The 15,156-nt window shown below is 40.1% G+C and overlaps 1 protein-coding gene across 6 annotated transcripts in view; it reads left to right on the top strand.

Moving 5' to 3' along the window:
* The window catches only part of CNTNAP2 (contactin associated protein 2), a 1,014,729-nt gene that overhangs the window by 900,134 nt on the left and 99,439 nt on the right, over positions 1–15,156 (top strand). The window lies entirely within an intron of this gene.

Below are 15,156 nucleotides of genomic sequence, written 5' to 3'. Positions count from 1 at the left end.
CTTTCCCTTTTTGCCTTTTTTCTGCTGTTACTTTCTGAAGGGCTTATAGTAGCACTCAGTTATGATGTTTGCTGGCAGTAAGCCCAACACAGTTGTTCAATGTCTGGATCCTTTTTGTGCAGAAACCTGTGATTAAGCCACCTTCGAACAGAAGTAACATCAGATCTTGTCAATACCTAAAGCTTTTTATACTTGGTTATTACCCTCCGTGGCTAGATGTAACTCTTCATGTTGTCTTTTTAGTCATTTTGATTTCTGTTTCCCCCAAGATTAAAAGTTTAATCTTTTACTTTGAGAGGCTGGTCTGCTAAAGCTGCTCAGCAGGAATACTCACAGAAGTTAAGGCAAACAGAAAACTGGGCATTAGGCTTTGCATCCAGGAGGGAAAGCCATGCTTGCCATGCTGTTCTAAAGCTTAAGCAGGCAACCTGAACAGTTTTTGAAAGCCTTTCATGGTTTCATGTGCCTACAGACTTCTTTCCCCAGGCCTTTAGTTCCAACCATCTCTTTCACCAGTTGTGGTAGTGTCAAAATTCCTTATAATGTCAAATAGGTTGGATAAGCTGAAGAGATTTTATAGCAGTGGCATATTCAAGTTGTAGAGGGACTAAAAGCTATTAAGGACAATATACCGTTTCCTGCATCTGTAATTAGTATCAGAATATGTCCTACCCTTTTCAAAGAGTAATCTTATTTATGCACTGAAATACTGGTTCATCTTGTGAAAGAAAGGAATACATCTTCTCTTACAGTGAAATTTGGCACATGATTTTCCTACAGTTTTGTTTTGAAAAGCATTCCATTTAGGTGATGATACAGGAGTAAGATGTGTTTGGTTACCAGATTGCAGCTAAATAATAATCAGCTGATTAAAAAATGTATTTCATTCTTTTTCAAGCCAAAATTTATAGATGTGTGGATTGGGGGGGGTGGTGGTGGGGGGGGTGGTGGTGAAGGGGATCACAACATAAAAATTCACAATACAAATTGTCCCCACTGGTACTAATTTTCAAATCCAAAAGAAGTGGTAACAAAAAGGAAACTGCAAGGCTAGAAGCTTATGAAGGATAGACTTTCTCTTACCATCTTGCTTTTGACAGTGCAAAAAAAAAACAAATGACCTTGCAGATAGCATCTTTTAACCATAAATTTATCTGTGGACTCAGGGGATGTTTGCTCATTCAGTTGTTGAGTAATGAATTGACTGAACTGGACTAGAAATTATGAAATCATAGATATAAGAATAGAATAGAGTAGAATAGAATAGAATAGGATAGAATAGAGAAGCCTGCTGATTGGATAATCTGCAGCTTTTCTTTCCCTGAAAGGAGGGGGTGCTAATAGTGTTGCAGAGTCAGGGAAGACATTTATAAGGCTAAACCTTAGTATTATGCTTATTAGTTCCTCTGCCCTCTAATGAGGCAAACAGTATCAACTGCCATTGAAGCAAAAGAACTTGCCTTTGCATTGTGGTGTCTCTTAAAGGAAATAGTGCAGTTAGGAACTTAAACAAGAAGACTGATTTTGCTTAATAGAAGTACAACCAGTACTATCATAGTAATTGAAAGCCAAGGAAATTGCACAATTACTCATCATATGGAGAGAAAAAGGGGGGGACGAAAACCAAAACTCACAAACCAAGACAACCACAAAAAAGCTCTGGCAGGGCAAGTTTAATCTGCAAAATCAGCTTTCAACCTCTCATAAATATTCATGGACAGAACTGTTCTTAGGCTACTCATAAGGAGACTATAAACACGTTTCTTCCCTTCCTATAAGTGTTTGAGCTTTTCACTGAATCGTGACCTTTTTTTAAGGGAAGCAAACCAGCCCTGCTCTGAAGCAGGACCTGGTGCTCTCTCTCTGCAGATTTCATACATTTTTAGATGCAGCTGGAGTAATCCTCTTTGCTGGCACCCTCTTCCCAGCCCCATTGCCTCAGCACTCGCAACAGCTGTCTCACTGTGCTCAGCAAATGGGAGAGAAAGGACATTCTGCCGGTTCAACCGTTCTGCTTGAAACTCAGTAATGAAATCAGAAATGACAAGGTGAGCTTAGCAGAGACCGAGCTCTGAGATTACTTTTTTCCTAACCCTTTGCTGGCCAACCCTTTCGTTGATATTCTGGGAATGAGGAGGAAGGAAGAGGGAAAAGCAGTAAAGGGATTGTGGGGGCAGAGTGGTTCTCTTTATTTGATACTACATTATTTGCCTTTGAGTGCTGGCACTTAAGAGATATGAAAGTATTATATCTAGAGCAAAAGGAGAAGATTCTGTATTGCTGACAAATACTGACACAGGTACATAATAATATATATTAAAACTACTTTCTTGCACTGAGACAATAGAACAGGATTGCCAGATTTTCATTCAGTGCAAAAGCAGAGTTCCACGTGGTTCCTCCTCATCAGCTTTTCTATTTTAACCTGTATTTACATGTATTTTGAGCTCCCAAAGAATACATAGAGAATTCGGAAACAAATGGCTAGAAACACAGTAAAACAGCAGACCAGGTGAAGTATCCCCAGATCAGATCTAGTGATGGTTGAAGCTAAATGCTCTGTTCAGTGTGTTCTTAAGCAAACACACATGTAAGGTGGCTGAGAAGTTGACACACCATCACACGCACAGATTTGGTATCACCAAGATTTGCCATCATGAGTCTAGTTTACCAGCTGTTGTGTTTTATTAGCAATGACTACATAGGAAACATGCAATGCTGGTTACAGGCTGCCTATTTATAGTCTGAGAAGTGAGGACCAACATCAGTTTTCCTTCTAGTGACTAAGATCAAAGCTGAATCTGAGCCAGACCAGTCCCACTTAGAGGGTCACACTGCAGTCAAAGTAATCGGTACAGTCATATGTTAAGTACTCCAGGCACAGTGCAGCACTGTATGAGCTGAGGAACTCCAGCCAAGCTGGTGCAGGTGAACAACAGGAATGCAGCACAACACAGACAGCCTGGCTTAATGTAACTGGGTATGGAAAGGCTGTGGAGGCCAGCTTCTGCTTTTGACTCGCTAGCCCTTCAGTGCAGTGCCTGGATAGGTGTATACGCTCCAGTGGCCGGGGTCCACCTGCACAGCTCAAGTGCTTCCATCTCCAGGGTTAGTGCTCTTGTAGTTCCTAGGCATTTCTTGACTCACGTCAGTGTTTCCCTAGAGAAATGCTGCATTTGTTTCTGTCCTTCAGAGGATTTCCTTCACGACAGAGGCTGTCATGCAACAACAAATTTCTGTGAAATCAGGTGGTTTGCCTGCATCAGGTCCTGATTCACACCAGTTTCTTTGCAGTCAGGTTTTATCTCCAAGACAGCCTTTTAACTGTATATTTGAAGTCTTGGTTGATCCAACACAAGCGTATTTTTGTCCATTTCTGCCTTTATTCAACTTCAGACTGCCACTCCTTGATGAAGGAAATGGTAAAACCCAGTGACAGAGTGCAGCTCTTTTCCTCTGGCAGAAGAAGAAAGACTTTGTAGATCAAAGCAAAGTACACTTCTAGTATCAGGGAGCCCAGCCTCTTTGCAGCCTGAGAGTAGTTTCTTATTTAGACTAAATACAAACCAAAGTTGCCGTCCTTTGGTATAGCCAAAGCTTGCTTTCTCAGCACCAAATGCCTGATCTAGTAGGCATGATAGTAAGCATGACTGATGATCTCTTTCAAAGTTCAGATCTGCCATGGCAGACAATTATTTCACTGTTAAGTGGAGTCCTCAGGAGCCTTCTGCTTTGGGCTACATGATATCACAAGTGATAGAGTGGCCTTTGAGGCTCAAGCAGAGCAGTAGAATTCAGCAGCAGTCTTCAATGATCAAAGTTATTTATTAAATACATTTACATTTATATTTATCCTGGGTTCAGCAGTAGCAGTCATTTTTCTCCTTCCTAGCATCTGGTGCAGTGCTGTGTTTTTGACTTTAGCCTGAGAACAATGCTGGTAACACCGATGTTTTTAGTTCTTGCTAAGTAATGCTTACTCTGATCAAGGACTTTTCGGTGTCATGCTCTGCCAGTGAGGAAGGGCATGGGAAGCCAAGAGCAAGCAGAGACAGGACACCTGATCCAAACTAACCAAGGGGTTATTCCATACCAGAGCACATCATGCCCAGTGTAGAAACTGGGGGGGGAAGTCACCAGGAAGGCCCAAACCACTGCTTGGGTCAGGCTGGGTATCAGTCAGTGGATGGTGAGCAATTGTACTGTGCATCACTTGTGTTTATTGCTTTCTTTTCCTTTTTCCCTTTTAGTTTTAGATTCTCTTCCCTTGTTATTTCCTTTATCATTATTATTATTGGTGGTAGCAGCAGTGGTTTGTATTATACCTTAGTTACTGGACTGTTCTTATCTCAACCCGTGGGAGTTACATTCTTTCCATTCTCGTTCCCATCTCTCTGGGAGTGGGGCAGGAAAGAAAGGAGGGGAGTGAGCGAGCAGCTGCGTAGTTCTGAGTTGCTGGCTGGGCTTAAACCACAACAATATTTATATTGGAAATAAATGTAAAAAGTAACGTGGTAAGATGGGTATTTTGGTCATTACGAGAAAATGACACTTGTAAAGGGTTACAGAGCACTGTGAAGAAATGTTCACTTCTTAACGCATGGAGAAATATTTTTCATCTTTGCTTGTTAAGCGTTGATAGATCTTTTATTTACACATGTATAGATTTTTATCCATAAATGCTGTTGCCACATTGGTATGTTGCTGTTTGAGCAGGCAGAACGATGTTAAGAGTTGTGTTCTCTATTTTCAGTATATTTTGACACTCATTTAACGACTTCACACAACAGCAGTGTATTTGGATAGTATGAAAGGTAAGGAGTAAATTTATGGAAAATTATTGTGAGCACTTGTATCACAGCAGTGTGTTCAAGTCCCAAGTTCAGTACTCTGCTTCAATAAGAAAAGCTGCTTCTTGCAGCCTAAGATTGAACCACAGTTTGCTGTGTATATCAACAGTCCTACAAGATCAAGATTCAAGACCTTATAAAGGAAAAGAGAGAAGAGGTATTTTCATCACCTCACAGATCTTGAACTCTGGAGCCATAAGACATAAACAACTTGGCCAGGGTCATGTATGATAAGAATGTCAGAGACAAAACATTGAATTTAGGATGACTGAATTATGGCATAGGGCCTTCACCCCAAGTCATCCTTCCATTTGAGATAAAAACCTTCAGTGCAAGGGATTCCTGTTGTGTTCTGGTACTCTAATTCTAGATATGCATGCTTTTCACACTTTGTACCATGCTTTGTAAAATGTCTTAAGGCAGGTTTGCTCTGCAGTCTTTTGTTGTTAAATGCCAGGTGAAATGTTGCAAGTCCAAATTTCTGAATCACTGTTTAGTAGAGAGCCATTTAGGATGAGAAAATCTAGAAAGGGAGAAAAAACTTAGAAAAGGGAGGGAGAGAGGAAAGGAGGGAAGGAAAGAAATGGCAGAGAACAAAAGATCTCTTTGAGACATCTTTTTTCACACTTCGTTTTTTCTTTCATTGCATATTGGCTGAGATGGAAGAGATTTGGGAAGTAAGCATTGAGTAAATTCCCAGATTTGTATAAATTGAATGTGATGCCATGAACAGTAGAGCTATGCCCAAATGATGTGAAAGAGGTCAGAATCAGATCTCCTGTAGATGTAGAGGGGCATTTGTTTTCACAAACCATTTCACCCCCAAAATACCCATTTTATTTCCTTTTTTTTCAATGAGATTGATTTCTTTGCAATTTTCATTCAAGCCAGAACCAGATTGTTTTCCTGTTCATTGTTCTTACTTTCACAGAACAGTTGAGGTTGGAAGGGGTCTCTAGAGAAGTTAAACCTATGACAGAAGTTGTTGGTACTAGTTTTTTTTTAAATACTGAAGCTAATAATTTTCTCTTAAGGGATGCTATGTATAAGCCTTTCTTTTATATATATCTGTAAACTCTGGTTGCTTTAATCCTCATTGAATCCATAAGGACATTTTTAACATACATATACACTTAAGATTTTCTGTCAGTGCTGCTGAGTGACGTTTTGTGTCTGTCAGAATTTTATGCCAAGCTGCAACAGGAATGCAATAGATCCCTTCTTCTCTCTCCATACAATGACCTATCTAGTCTAAAAAGAATTTAGTTAAGGCTCTGATTTAGATTTTGCTATTACACTACATATATTTGCTTGCCTCACCTATATGGTATTTGAAAAGTGCCTTGCCAAGGAGCGCTGAAAGAGCGACTCACCTTTACCCATGTAACTTTATTCTCTGGTAATAGTATTAACAGTGGCACTATTGGTAACGTGAAGACTGTGAAATAGCTGGATGAAGAGAACGTAGACGGGCACAAAGCTTTAGGGGACCCTTTAGTACAGGAAACTTTATAAAACTGAAATTTTGTAAGTACTCTTCCTTTGCATTCTTGGATTTTGAACTCTGCTGAGACAGTGCAAGATTTGGTAGGAGCACAGTAAGATCTTTGGGAACAGTGGTAGTTTTAATGGGTAGTTTTAAAGGTAAGAAACAGTGAATGGAAGAAAGGCTCAAATGCAGCCATGTGAGAAGTTTCTCTGCCAGAGATGATACAGAAATGAATCACAAAACTGCTTTTCAAAGGCCCTCTTGCAAAGTCTGATATTAGTGACTGAAGGGGGAAAGGCTTGATCAGCATAAGCATATCAAGGTGTATGTTCAGGGCCAAAGCACGTAATAGAGAGATGTTCAAGGCAACATCTGGGGTGGAATGGTACCATAACATAAACTCCACTGGTTCTTCTCAGTTCCTAGACTAGACTAAGACTGGGATGTATAAGGCTCTTGGCTGTTTGGATTCAGCACATCTAGGATGTCCATCTCTAGAACTCAAATTCTCCACAACTGCTTTTAATTGATGGCCTAGAAAGTATAAATAGCAAATATCAGTAAAAACCTGATGCCTAGAAAATATATTGTAGAAAGTTGGACCAGGAATAATGTTACAATGACATAAAACCGGACTGGCACCATGAGAATGAAGGTTAGAGTTTTACTTCTTAACTGTAAGTTTCATGTACATCTGAAGTATTTCTTAATTTCTGTGGAATTGGATTGGGACATGAACAAAGGAGTCATTGAAAGACTATTTCTACAGATAAGCAGTAGAATAGCATAACTTTGTATTAATAGTGCACCTGCTGAATTAAATTAGTACTTCAAACAAATGGTTTTAGCCATAGGTTTCATCAAAGCTCAGAGGATTATGATTCATCAAAGGACCTAGTCGTATCTTCTGAGTTAAATATTCTCAATTTTAGTTCAGAAGGCTCTGAAAACCATCTAGTAATAGAAGATCAAGCAAAATAATTTGATGATCTCTGTGAATAAGATGTAATTCTGGAATCAATGACATGAAGAATAGTTAGTGTGTTACATTAAGACTAAATTGCATCTTACATTTTAAGTCTGAAGAACATTTTCTGTTTTGAAAGTGGAGCTGCTCAAGGAGAGCACAAATCAGTAGTCAGATAGCCAGGACACTGAGGCCAGATCCATAGCCAAACATTGATGACTTTGAAGCCACACAAAGGAACAGAAACATCACCCTAAACATAGAAACTTTCCTCCAGAAATGAGAAAATGTAGAGGGGGAAGCTGCATAGAGATAACCTGCTACATTCCTATAAAACTTCATTCCAGGGATAGCGAGTGGGAATAGCAGTGGTAGAAATGGTTACTGGATCATGTTGTCCACATGATGTTGGGCCAGTGCAATGGCTCTGTGCCTCTCCTGAACTCTGGAGCACATCTCATTGTCCACATACCTAGCCCCAGGGATCTGCAGAGCAGAAAGGAGGGGTCTGAGAACTGCAGTTCCACTCCACAGCACAGGGAATAAATTTAGTACCACAGAGGAACTGAGCTGTTAAGAAAGGTCAGTGTTTTCTTACGTTATTGTCCTTGTCTTTGCCTTGCATCTTGCACAATCACATGCTAGGCATACGGTGGTTATCACCACCAGTATTACCAGATGGGAATCATCAGCTGTTAAATTGTTTTGTAAACACCCACCAATAGCTACAAGGCAATAGAGAACCAGGTCCTCATGCTTAGTAACATGGCTCATGGAGAGCAGCAGGTTCCTGTGTTTAACTTTTACCATTCTGGCATCATGGCAGGGTTCCTACACACTGCGTTGGCTGTGGCACAGGGGTGATCAAGCTGATGCTTGCAGGTCAGTTACTGTGTAAGAAAATTCCCTTGAAAGGACAGCAATTTACATGCATCATTAAAGCTCCGTCAGCACATTACACTGCTCCAGGTTGTAAACCATGCCAGATCAGGACCTTTTCTTCTTTAGATGGATGAAAGTAACGATGCCAGCAGTGACATGGTATGCATTGTGACTAGGTATTGTGACCAGGAGGCAAGGCTTTTGAAAAATGAGCTTCCAAAGATGATTGCAGGTAGGTAACAGAGCACGTGCTAGAAATCTTTCTGCATCACTGACCCTGTTTCACTGACTCCAACATTTCACTGACAAATGTGATTGAGCTTTTCCCTCACTCAGCAAATAGAGTGACTGGCAGAGTAAAGCAAACTTCTTGTTTATATCCATTGATCTATGTCTTGGAAGTGTTATGTCACTTGAGAATCTTCATGAAAACAGGTAATATATAACAGCAAGGAGATAAACTGTATCCATCTTGTTGTGATCTTAATGTAAATTGCTTTGCATCCTTCATTACTGACGGCAGTACTTAAATTGATCCCAGATAATAGGGCAGAGACTCTTTAATTTCTACATAAGCAATTTAAGGCTAGCCTGCGTTTGTAATTCCTGAAATGCAGTTACCTTCTCCCCAGTGTCTTGTTCTGCATAAAGGAGAGGTTTTAGACCTTGGGCCTGTGTGAAAAGGTGACAAATTCTGTAATGAAGTCAAGCATTGTCACAGCAGTGGCAGGCATGCAGGACTTTTGGCATTTGCAGTAAAAGAAGGTGGCAAAGGGCTGTGAGTGGAGACCAGACAACCTTCCTGCCACTGGAGGAGGCAAGGGCATCAGTGGAAGATCACCACGCAGATGTGCAGATGTACTCAACCTCTTTCAGGATCTCACTTTCAGAAAAGATGCATCAGTGAACTTCCAGAAGAGAATCCTCAGTGAATTACTTTGGGTTTGAGATGTAGTACAGAAATCAAAGAGATTAAAAACCATAATCACAGTACCACCATCCTAGTTACAGTCTGTGGCTGTTGTACTAAGGATGCAAGACCACAGCCTTGTCAGGCTTGCGCTCTTTTAGCCCCTACTTCAAGCTTTGGTTTAGCTGAAACACCACTGTTTTCCAATGACCGGGAGCTATGCATAGTTTGTTTTATTTTTGCTTATTTCTTATGGTATAACCATGTTTTATATATAGATACTAGCAAAAAGTAGTTAATGTATAGATACTAGCAAAAAGTAGTTACTCTGTGCAGAATGAGGTATCGATGACCCCCAATGGTGCGGTGCAGACTCACCCAGTACAATAGCAGTGGGAATATGGGCTTCAGGGCAGAGGACTATAGGCATGGGCTGATACAGGGCTAAGCACTGACTAATACAGGATCCCAGTGCTATCAACAACTCACCAATGATCAAATAAACTCAGGACTGGAGATGGGTGAAACTGATTTCAGAGCTACCAAAGAAATCAAGTAATGTATGCAAAACTTATCACACATAGTAAATTATATATACATCAAGTGTAGTAAATGTTAATGTAGTATAGTAAAACATGTGGCAGAGAGTTGCAGACCATTAAAGTATAAAGGTCTAAATGTGTGTTAGCACCACCAAAAAGGACACCACCTTCAGTGAGAAAGAAGGAGCTACAAGCATTGTAGTCCTCCCAGAAAGACTTGGGATGCTGATGACTTGTCATCCTTGTTCTCCTCTCCCCCCAACACACACACCTCCTGCTCAGGCTGAAGCTGTGCTTGCAGCCCCATTCATATTAGTGCTGCCGACAGAAGAGGGCCTGCCTCGACTGAAGGTTGCAGTTACACCTTCCGCAATAAGGTACAACTTAATGCAGAAGATGTTGACAGTTTTCCTTGGCTTTTCTTTTGTTTCCTGAATAACTTGTGACATTATTTTTTATTGGAAACTTTCTTCCTTCTCATCCCTTATTTCGGTGAAGTTGGAGCAAGTCCAACAGCAAATTTGGATTTCATTAGGCCTGTTCCACTCATGATGCAGATCTGAAGACTTGAATCAAAGCTGCGATTGTCACAGTACCGATACCCAAACTGCTCTGAGGTTGTGTGCATAGATTGCTCTCTCCCAGAATGGAAAAATGAAGAAAGGAAAAGAAAAAAAGCAGCTTGATTTGTTGAGCATAATTGTATGGATAATCTGAAACCATTACTTTGTGGTGCAGAACAGTTTTCCATTCACACATCCATCTTCTCTGAAATATAAGACTATTCTTACATTTTATTCACATAATGGTTTTGATAGAAAATCTGTTTTGCTGCAGATGAGGGCCCTGGAGGTTTTTGTAATACATAAGAGCTGCCTGACATTGCAGCATTCGTTCTCTACTGCTATTGCCTAGCAGGGCTAAAAGCACTGACGTCTTTTACAGTTCTGCTATTGCCATTATCCATTTCAATGGGGTTTAAATGTAAAAGTGAAATTGATGGTGTTAGAGCATGAATTTCAATCACGCTAAGAAAGAAGGTATTGATGGGAGCTAGCAAGGGAGTTCTGGACAAAAATACTGCAGGGAGAAGCTGAAAGGCTGATTGCTGTAAGCCCAGTGACTGTGTTATAAAGTTACAGATCTACCTCACAGTAAAAGATATCAGCCCATGTTGCATGACTAAGGATGAGGTGAATTTATCCTTGTTAGTATTATAGCAACAGTCTCCTTCCTCCTTGCTGAGGTGGGACTTCATGGGAAAAAAACTCCAAGTCTTCATTCAGCTTTTTATCTGAGATTTAAGGTGCCCCTTCTCATTCATCTTTGTAGTCTGGGTGATTTCTTGTGGCTACAAACTACCGTGCTTCTGGTAAAAAACATACCTTTGTAATTGTAGTGCAGTGAGTCTTTACGGAGCAGTAGAAGAGATACTTTGTGCCATACAAATTATAAAGAACACAGTAACTCAGGGTTAGCAAAACTAATGAGAAAGAGGCAAGGCTGTTTCGCAAGAGCTTAATGAGTTGGATTTTAACTTCCACAGCAGATAACCAGAGCTGTGAGCAACCTTGGCACAAATTGAAAACAGTCACAAAGTGTTATGTGGTCCATTGAAACACCTCTGGCACAGCTATTGCTCTGACCCCTGCTTGGATTCAGGCAAACATGCACGGCAGAGTTTCCTCTGGGGCTGTGGTCAGTTCTTCCCTTGCCTGCTTCTGCATGCCCCATGTCCTAAGGCTTAATGCCATCACCAAGAAGCATGCAACTTTCTGAGAAACACAGACATGTTTTTGGGATCTCCACATTTATCTTGGGTTGCAAACGACTGAAAAGGGTTGTGTGATGTTGTGATTTATTTGTATTTGTGCTTCTATGACAGCAGCATGCTCTGTACCTGTTTAACTGGTTTAAATCAAATTTAAATGCTAAACAAGCTTAAAACAGCAGAGTTACTCAACAGAGCTGTGGTCTGAATTACAGAATTACAGATGAGCTTATAAAGAAGAAAATGAAATTATAATGTTATATTTCAGACTGTACTCCACAATAAAAATCCTTTTTAGCTTTTATCATATTTCAGCTATCTGGAGGGAGAAAGGGCAAAGAAAGGGATGATCTTCAAAACAGAAGCCCTTCTGCCTTCTTCAGTTTAATGTTTCCAAGCCTACTGTGTCCCTGAAAACTATCCCTCCTAGTTTGAGTGACTGTCTTACTAAGCAGAACCTTTTGTGCAAGGCTTTCTCAATCATGTCCATAAGCATAACATTTTGTAAGGTCCTGTTACTCCTAGGCAATAATCATGACACAGTCATTATTAACAGGGTGGATTACAAACTTAGCATTTAGAGTGTTCTTTCTAAATAAATTCCCTTTCCCACTTCCTGTTAGTTTGGTCTCCCATAGAATCTACTCTGCAGTTTAAATTGCAGCCTCAATTTCCTCCATCTACTTCTTGCTAAGCCTAAAGTGGGAGAAAAAGGCTTATAGGATCAATATGTTCAAACCATTACAGGGAAGATATGTGACTATGTGGCCAAGAAATTTTGAGGCATAGTGACTGACAAAGGTTCTTAGCAAGCAACGATAATAATGTGTATAAAGTGGATTTTTATTCAAGATTTCCTTAGGGATGCCCTTTATTACCAAAAGATGCTGTTTGGTGATAAAAATAATTATGGATGTTTAGCAAAACATTTCTGTTGTACTCTTAATAAAATGTCTTTTTCCTCTGCAAGAGTTTTGAGATCAATATGTACCAATGTGTGAAAACATGATTTTATCTTTATAAGAATTTGTTATGAGCAGTCTTTGAAATGCCTCTCTCAAGCTGCAGGTTTCCCCATTCAGTCTGCGCTGTTTCTTGTTTATCCTCTTGCCAGTAGCATCTGCAGCCAAGGCTTTCTGCAGAGTCAGATCACAGCATCTGAAATGCAGTGTCCCTCCTTAGTCAGGGATGTCTTCAATAGACTAGATGTAGGACTAAATAAAAATTGATTTTGTTCAACAAAATGGCCACATGCATTTCAATGCAAACACATCCCCCTGGTCCCACAGTTGTACTCAGTAGTGGTAGTCCTACTTGGAGAAGTGTACTGTGGTGATGGTTTGACATTCTTAGCCATATGATTGGATCCTGTTGGGTAAGCCCACAGCCAATACCAGTTCTAAAGACTCTGAAATCTGTATTTTTCTTTAAAAACTAAGAAAGTGAGATCTTCTTCTCTGACTATACAAAGGGATGGCCACATAGAGGTGACAATGTATTCCCTGTAAAGGCAAACCTCAACTTTGGTTATGCACTGTCACGGTTAAGTGTTTAACCCAGGGTGATCACAGCACTGCAGACTGAGTCTACATTAAACTGCACTTAATGCTTTCAAGTTTCTGAGATCATTAAAAAGATAAAATGCTGCAAACTAAATAGTTGTTTCATGTAGCAGGTCTTACTCTTATTTATTGAATTGCAATATTAATGATAATAATATCTGGTATTGCAGTGGAGGCTACGGTTAAGGGACTGGGGTCTCGTAGTGCCAGGACTTGGCAAAATAAAACATAAGATCCTTTCAACAAAGCGTTGTCAATGCATCAGTGGAAGTGATTAGTTCAGGTAGGTGTCTTAACTTGTAGTTCTTGAGCTGTGTGAGGCTCACAGAAGGTGGAAGTGTGGTGTGAACATGGGATTTGTGTGCAGTGACAGCTGGCTGGGTGATGCTGGTCCATAACCAGCATCCCCGGCCAGAGGAGGAAGGCTGGCAGCAGAGCCCATTGTGGCTGTGCTGTTTGGCTGGATGATGACACAGCTGCATACTCACCCTGGTATCTGGGGTGGAGGCGGCTGGGGAGCCTTTGTCAATGAAAAGATACTTGTCTCCATTAGTACTTGAATTTTGTGTTCTTTGTGGTTTAGGCTTATAACTTGGGTAATACTTGGAGAATGTAAAGGCAAGAGGCTAACACAATTTAGAGAGATATGCAAGGCTTTCTACAAGGTTTTTCAGGGCAGCTGAACTGGCTCCTTAACAAGGATTGCATTAATATATTCCTGACTTTTTGTCTTAAGTCCTGCTCATTTCATGTGATTTTATTCAGTAAGTGGGATAAAACCTGTTTTGAGAGTCTGCCAGCATGTAGCATATCTGTGGCTCCCAAGAGAAGGAAATGTGGATCTCCAAGTGCATCTGCAAGTTGGAAAGTGTGTACAGGAATCCACCTGGATCCTGTGCTCACAGGCAAAGCACTCCTGCACACAGACCATCAGCAAGCCTAATAGTGAGGAAGCACTCTGAAAAGTGAGAGACAGAAAGAGACCTGAGAGCATGAGTGAAAATTAAATTCTAGACCTTTTTTATCTGTGTTGCTTTATCACTAGGTATGTTTTCAGAGCAAGACCTTGCAATTAATTAGCTGAGTTTTCTTGCCTATGATATGAAGATTATTGACATTTCTATAGAAATGATTAATATTCAGTCTGGAAATTACCAGTTTGTCTAAGTAGGGTAAACAGTAATACATCTTGAAAACCAGCTGACATAGTTAATTCACAAAGCTATCTGTCTATGTTATGAATGCCCGTTACATCGCCTTTTCACTGCTCACATGTGCCTGCACACACAAACACACAGAATCTCAGTTTTCCTGCAATGCATTAGAGTAAATGGAAAGCTGCTGCTTTTTCTGAAGTCTCTCTCTCATTCCGTATTCTTAAAAGAGGCAGAATTAAATGGAGGGGATGGGATTAAAATAAGGAAAGCAATAGTAGACATGTATTTAAACCTAAAGCCTTCTTCTGTTAATTCAGTTGTTCAATTTAAATTTTAATAGCGATTAATAAATTACACAAATTATAACGCTTTGAACTTGGGTGCGGGCCAGTGGTGTTATATGTCAGCAGTGTTGAGCTCTGGAGCTTCAGCATGCTCATGCATATTCATCTGGTCCTAACCAGAGCAATAATAGCATTATCACCTAGTTAGTAATCAGATAATAGAAAACTCATCTCTGGGAGTTTTGACTGGAATGAAAAATAGTTTCTTGTTGTGTTTATTAGCTGGAGTACTAAGGACTGAGCTGTGGGGAGGTAATGATTAATAATTTAATGCATTTCTGAATGTGGGTATATAAGCATCCTGATGAAGCTAGAATTAGCTGTTTCAGTCCCTCACTGGTTTACCGGGTCTCCTTTATCTTATGATAAAGTATAATTGCAGTAGAATTCTACCTTGCACAGAATGTTGACTGGCGCACTAGCTAAAGTGTTGTTGCAGTTCTTGACTATTCTTAATTATTCTATTTTTCCAGTGGAAAATACATGGGGGACTATTAGTATGTATTAATGGTGTCTGTATTGTTTAGCTTCATTTATTGGATTTTTCCTATGCATACTAGTAGACTTCTAATAGACATGGCTACATTTTCAGAAGAAATGGTTATAGTTATGTAAATTTCAAAACTAGTAAATTACATGTGAGCCAATATATGAAAGCAAAACATGTGCCTGAGGTGAGGCA

The sequence above is a fragment of the Pezoporus occidentalis genome, unplaced genomic scaffold (assembly GCF_034315485.1).
Source record: "Pezoporus occidentalis ecotype Australia unplaced genomic scaffold, CSIRO_AGI_Poc_V1 ctg28, whole genome shotgun sequence".
NCBI classification, from domain to species: Eukaryota; Metazoa; Chordata; class Aves; order Psittaciformes; family Psittacidae; genus Pezoporus; species Pezoporus occidentalis.
The sequence above is the reverse complement of the archived record's forward strand: the minus strand, read 5'-3'. Positions and strand labels throughout refer to the sequence as shown.